This window comes from Notamacropus eugenii, chromosome 1 (genome assembly GCF_028372415.1).
Source record: "Notamacropus eugenii isolate mMacEug1 chromosome 1, mMacEug1.pri_v2, whole genome shotgun sequence".
Classification (NCBI taxonomy): Eukaryota; Metazoa; Chordata; class Mammalia; order Diprotodontia; family Macropodidae; genus Notamacropus; species Notamacropus eugenii.
The window spans coordinates 735,534,505-735,541,645 of NC_092872.1; the positions used below are offsets into that span (position 1 = coordinate 735,534,505).

The window sequence follows — 7,141 nt, forward strand, 5'->3', positions numbered from 1 at the left end:
CTAGTGGATAGAAGTATGGCCTCACAACCAGGAAGACACACATTCACGTGTTACCTCTGACACATTCCAAGTTACACTGGCTCCTTGGGGCTCTGGGCAACATTCTAGGACTTTAAGTTTCACAAAGGGTGCCAACCTAAACTGATGGGGTGAGTTTCCTCATCTAGGAATTCCCCATATCAATGAAATCACCCATCCAGGTCCTAACCCTATTCTTAATCATACCTGTAGCTTACTGGTTCTGAGAATCAAATGAGCCGAGATCTCAATCACTGTGTAAACACCACAGATCTGAGCAAATGCTAGTCACTTTGAGGGTGAGGGAATCAAGGTTAGGTGACTTGCCCAGGGTCATACAGCCAATAAATCTCTGAGGTCAGATATAAACTCAGGTCCTCCTGACTCCAGTGCTTTATCCATTGTACCCCATACCAATCATTATTATTATTCCAGAGTCCCGGATGCCCCCTGTCTGCTCTGAGTCACATGCCCTCTCACATGCTGGGTAACCGGCCTCACTGCTTGTGCCTCTCCTCTTCATGGAACCTGGATCATAAGATAGGACCCAACTCTTCCTGGCCCTATTTGTTTCTTTACCAGAATGAAAGCCCCCTCTTTTTGGGGGGGAGTAGCTTCTAATGGACAACATGTGGAAACTTAAAGCTAGGAAGGGAGAAGACAGGTGGACCCAATGGTATCTCTCTCCTTTCCAAAAGTCCCCAAAGGACACCTCTTCCAGGACATTTTCCCAGACTGTAATACTCAACCCATTGGAATATAAACAGTAGAAGATAATTCACATTCCTAGAGTTTTAAAGGGATTTTAAAAAATGTTTCTTTTTACTTCAAGCCTAACACAACAAGCAATAAGCATAACAACATAGAAAGAATGAAAAAAAGGATTGTATAAGACGCTAAGAAGCTCTGTTATAGAGGGTTTTTTTAATAAAGAATACATTAAATTTTACAAAGCATTTTAAATAATTGGCCTGTTTCTTGGTGTCACTGTCTGAAGTTCTTTTGTTTGTTTTTTTTAATGTTATATTGATACTTTTTTCCTTTTTCCATTTCTATCACTCCCCACTGACTCATCCCACCCTGCCCTCACAAATCAATGAAAAACCATTTATCAAGTATTTACTATGTACCAAGCACAATGTTAAGCCTTGAGGAATCAAGCAATATTAACATCTAGCATGTATAAAGCATCTACTATGCGACACGCCCTGTTCTGAGGATTTTATAATTATCTGATCCTCACAACAACTCTGAGACATGAATATTATTATTATTTCCATTTCCAGGAGAAAACTGAAGCAAAAGTGTTAAGTAACAGTAATAATAATGGCTAACATTTACATCTCCTTCAACAACAAACACATTTATATGGCACTTACCATGTGCCAGTCACTGTGCTCAGTACTTTATAAAATGATCTCATTTGAGCCTCCCAACAACAGCTAGGCTAGATTTGAACTCAGGCCTTCCTGACTTCAGGTCCAAAGATCTACCCAGTGGACCACCTAGCTGTCTCAGAATTCAAGTTTCTTGAGAGTAGGGATTGTGTCCTTCTTTGGATTTTTGCCCCCAGCAGTTGCACAATGCCAAGAAACATAGCACATGTTCAATAAATTCTTGTTGATTGGTTGAAGTGGACACCATTAACATCCATTATAACTGGAACAACCAGAGCTGCAATGATACACATTGCCAGATCACAGTTAACCAGCTCCCACAGGGCTTGATTACTAGCCCTGAGTAGTTGGAGGTTGCCCTTCGAATACTCTAGGTCATGAGACCCCACTGGTGTGCTTTCTCCCATGACTGTCAATCAAGAGTAATATATTAGCTTTCACGATGGGTTATTTACTAAGATGGCATATGAAAAGTAATTAGTACAAAACATATCACCCAAAAGTCTTTGACACACTGCCACTAGAATATGCAGACCTGGCAAGGGTATAGGAGGTATTCAAAGAGGACTAACATCTCTGATTGAGCTCTAGTCCAGCCCTTTTCAGGGTTACTCATCCACCTGGCACTCAATTCTCACTAAGAAATTTGTGTGTGTAGTGGCCCTACCCCAGAAAACCATCTCTGCAAATGGGCTAAACCAGGTTAGGTGTAAGGAACAAGCCTCAAACCTGTCAGTGAGTTATGGGGTGAGGAGGGGAAGGAGATGTCTATCTGTACCAGGACTTCCTCCCAGGTAGAATGGGTGGATGAAAACATTTTGTTCCAACAGACATGAAGACAACTGAAGCAGGTGCTGTAGAGAGCTTAGAGCTTGATTGCATGTCAAAGATGCCAAGGTCATCTACTCCATCCGGGGCCATCAGTAGTCATATTAACTTTTGTCCTGCTATTGGACTTCAATGACTCTGGAAGAGAGAGTGAGACTGATAAGTGTGTGTAGGTCTGCCTCACTTAAATCCAATTAATGCTCCAGTCAAAAGACATCAGCCTATGAGGCAGTGGTCCTCTTCAAAAACTAAGGAAGGACAAACAACTATCCACCAGGCACTGTGATAAGTGCTGGGGATACAAAAAGAGACAGAAGACAGCCCGTGCCCTCAGAGAACTTATAATCTAATGATGGCAACTAGAAGTAAGCAAATACGTGTAAACAGCTATGTACAGGATACGCAGGAAATAATCGAAGGAAGGCACTTGAATTAAGAGGTGTTGGGAAAGTCTTCCTATAGAAGATGGGATTTTAGTTGGAACTGAAAGAAAGTAAATGGGGTGGGGAGGGGACGAGGACCAAGGTCAAAGTGCTCTTCAGGAATAGTAGCCAGAATTGTTCTCTCCTGGTTGTGAATGGCTCAAATCTCTCTAAGCTCCAGAACTGGTTAGATACTTGATGAACAACCCATAGTGTATCAACAGGCTTCCTCAATCAGCAGGAACTACCTTCCTCTTATGCCATCACTCCAGTTTATCCGATGGCTTTCAATGAGTTTTCACAATTAGACCAAGGTAGGTACTCAGTACACAGAAGACCTGAGTTCAAATCCAGCTTCAGACACTCACTAGCTATGTGACCCTGGGCAAGGCACTTAACCTCTGTTTGCCTCAGTTTCCTCATCTGTAACACGGAGATAATAACATTTGTTGTTGTGATGACCAAATGAGATAAGATTATAAAGGACTTAGCAGTGTCTGATACATAGTGAGCACAATATAAATGTTGGTTGTTATTAGGATGATGATCATTGAGACATGTTCACATCTAGTTGAGGTATCAGGAATAACATTAGGTCACTTATATTAAGTGGGGTGGGGTGGTCTTGTTGATTTACTTATTAATACCCACTTCCCCCTCATTTTATAGTCTATGGTTGAGCTTAAGGATCAGTATGCGTCCAGAGAAATTCAGAGCTAAAGGAGACCTTGGAAGTCATCTGACCCAGCCCTCGTCATTTTATAGACCCCAAATGCCATTGGATTTCAGGTTGAGGTTAAGGGTCAATGTATAGCTGGGGTGTGTAATCTCTGAAGTGGAAAGAACCTCCCTTACTAGTCATCACCCCTCCTACCTCCTCTCAAGCACTGCCTGGAAGGAGGGAAGAATCAGACAGCAGAGGGGAGGTGGGGCTGGGAGGTTCAACATTTGAGCCCCCCACCTGTTACTCCCAAAGACGTCCAACTCCCTGAACCCTCAGTGACCTGCACATATGCTTCCTTTAATAGAATGCACTTCTGGGAAAAAGAGAGACAGACACAAAATCCCCAAGCCCTGTTGGAAACCCTGCCCGGGCCCCTGCTTTTCCAATGAAGAGGGGGAGGGAGCAGAGAGAGATGGTGTAAGAGAAGGCACAGAGCCACTCTCAGCCCACCCCTCCCTCCACCACCAATAGAGGATCGCACTCACTATGCCAGGATTGAGTAATGTGAGCTCCCCTGTCCAGTCTCTGCATACCTGGGAAAGTGAGGAAAGGAGACACTGCTTCCCCCACAGGGTTCTCCCACAAGGGGATAGCCTGTGGAGGTGGGTTTGGGGTGGAGGGGAAAAAGGAGAATCGAGATATTTGAGCCGAGTACCATTTCCATGGCTCCTTTATCTGACTAGGAGTGAGGTCCTTGAGATTAGGGCCTGTGTCTCCCCATCATACCAGGGGCTCCCTGAGGGCAGACCTGCGTCTCCCCATCAGATCAGAGGTTCCCTGGGGGGCAGGGCCTGAATCTGAGCTGCCATGGAGCAGTAGCTTAATTTCCTGTTATTGCTGGCATCATACTGGGCCTTGGAGGAGGCCTGGCCTTACAAGGAGGTTGAACGGGTTCCCTACCGGCATCAGTTCTAGCCCCTATCCAGAGTGGGGAACCTCTAGGTCCTCAAGTGCAGCCCTTACAGAATTTAGACCTAGGAGGCACCCTAGAACATCTCCTTCAGCCCATTTGTTTCACAGATGAAGAAAATGAGTCTAGAAGAGGGGGAAAGGATTTGCCAAGGTCACCTACAAAGCAATTTTCAAAGTCAAGATATGAACTCAGGTCCCCCTGATACCAAATACCTTGTCAGGTGTGTACCATTCAGGATTCCTCTGGACTAGATGAAGTCCTTTCTGGTTCCTAAATTCTCTGATTCTGTGATTCCAAGTACAGGGTTCTCTCAACTGCCTCCACCTGCAAAGAATTCAATTAAATAAAGCCAATAGACTCAGAACTCAGAAGGTCCTCAGACTAAGGGTGCCACTTCTATCCCAGGTTCAGACCACTCTGTCTCCCTTCTAACCTGCCTCTCTGTTGGTTAAAAAGCATGAGAACCTTGGGAAGAACAAGCATTTACTGGGGAACTTTTCTGTCCAAATGTAAGGTGCAGGTGGCCACCTGCCCCACCTCTGTTTAAGGCCAGCCCCGCTGGGGAGATGTGATCCAACTCAGCATCCAAGACCAACAGTTTCACTTCAGATGAGACAAAAGCCAAAGGCAGCCCAGGATCTGGGAGGGCTGACTTTTCTGTGCATCTGAAAGTGATAAGAAAATGCATTTCCCAGTTAGTAATCACATACTGCCATACTCATGATAAGTCTTTTCAGAAAGACCTCCATGAAGACAAGTTATCTGTACACCAACGTTCATCCTGTAACAGAGGGGAAGGAGAAGGCTTAGGAAAGGACCTGGGATTTCATCACTGTAGGACCTCTAGGGAGAGGAAAGTCCCTCCATCAATGTTGATCAATACCGTTCCTGCAATTTACAATCGTAACAGAGCTGGCAGGAGCCTGACAGAGTTCAGTGACTTGCTCAGGATTAAGGTAGGACTTGCACCTGTTTTCCTCATAGCTTACTAAAGTGAAGATCAAAGCCAATACCAAATGTGAAGAACAAATAAAAAGAAGGAGAAAATAGGGTACATATTTGAGGCAACTATAACTTGACCTATTGAAACAGACTATTAATGCTTTAAAAAAATGGAAATGGATAAAAGAACAGAAACCGACAGAATTATTACCATTTTCCAAGGAAGGAAATTTACCTGATAAAAATCATTCACTGCAGGCAGACTCCAGAAAAACCTAGAAAGACTTGGATGAACTGATGCTGAGTAAAATGAGTAGAACAGAATATTGTACATAGTAACAGCAACATTGTACTGTATGTTGTACTGTGTATTGTTAGACTTACTTCTTCTGAGTGATCTAAGACAATTCTAAAAGACTCCTGATGGAAATTGCTATCCATATCCAAAGAAAGAACTGTGGAGTCAGAATGCAGATTGAAGCAGACTATTATCTCTTTTTGTTGTTTTTCATTTTTTCTGTCCATGGTTTTTCCTGTTTGTTCTGATTCCTCTTTTACAATATGATTAACATGGAAATGTGTTTAATATGATCATGCATGTATAGCTGATATCAGATTGCATTCAGGGAGGGCAAGGGAAATTTAGAACTCAAAATCTTATAAAAGCAAGTTTTAAAAACTAAAAATAAAAAATTTAATTTAATTTTAAAAATATTAAGACCATAAAAAAAAAAAAGAAACACTCACCGCAAAAAAAAGAGACCAAAGATTCCAGAAAAAGTCCAAGGCAGTAAATACTTGATCTCCTTGCCAAGTGGTGGAATGTGGCAGCCAAGGTCAACATTGATTTAGAATAGAAACTCATTCATAAAATCTTATGGGGGATGACACTGGAAGATTAAAAGCGGTATCACTTCATAAAACTACAAACAGCGGAGGGAAAATTATGTTTATAGAAAGCTTGGCAGCAGATTAAGCTAATGTAGAATGTCCTCAGGGTATTGAAGGGTGAACCTAGAGGGAGGATAATGGCCACATCTGAACTGGGACATCAGAGTCCTCTGATGGAACGAGGAAATTGAAATGGCCCTGAGGAAAACAAAGAAAGGAAGAGAAGCCAAACCCAACCAAGGTTGCACAGTGGAAGTCTCTGTCAAAGATGGCACCATTTTGAGGGTCCGGAAGGACCAGTTCTCAAGCTATTGGAAAGCATGGGCATACCCAACATTTGGGGGAAATTTCATACCTTATTATTTTTAAAAGTAAGCAAGAAAATACCAATAATTACCAACTTGTACACCTGCTTCTTCATTTCCACAAAATCTTTATGAGAATAACATATGTAGGTATACTATTATAGTGGACACTTTCAGCACAACTTAACAAGGGCATTCTTTATAAAAGGAGAAGGAAGCAGCAGGATTTTCAAAAAGTAGTTTACAGGACAACAACAGGTTTTTTTGGTGACAATTTGGGTTAAGTGATTTGCCCAGGGTTACATAACTGGTAAGTATCTGAGGCCAAATTTGAACTCAGATTCCCCCCTGACTCCAGGGCGGGTGCTGCATCCACTACACCACCTAGCAGCCCCACAGACCAACATTTTTACAATCACACTCTTGACTGAAACAAGCAAAGTATACAAATTTCTTCTCTGCTTTGATATCTTGAGAGAGAGAAAAAATTGAATCATTAGAACTACCTTAAAGACTCTGTGGCGGGGGCGGGGGGACCTAGCTTCGAGGCCACATGTGGCCCTCTAGGTCCTCAAGTGCAGCCCTTTGATTGAATTCAAACTTTACATGTGGCTTTCAGGTCACAGGTTCCCTACTCCTATGCCCACTCCAATATAGGGTCTCCCACACATATGTTGAAATCATACAAGATTTGGTACAAT

General features: G+C 42.8%; 1 long non-coding RNA gene across 1 annotated transcript; it reads right to left on the reverse strand.

The window, feature by feature from the left end:
- Positions 1-924: 924 nt before the first annotated feature.
- Positions 925-5,858, reverse strand: LOC140521717 (uncharacterized). Its single transcript, XR_011973035.1, has 2 exons — positions 4,515-5,858; positions 925-2,381 (listed from the first exon to the last, which is right to left on the reverse strand). It is a non-coding gene; the product is annotated as an uncharacterized lncRNA (long non-coding RNA).
- Positions 5,859-7,141: the final 1,283 nt, after the last annotated feature.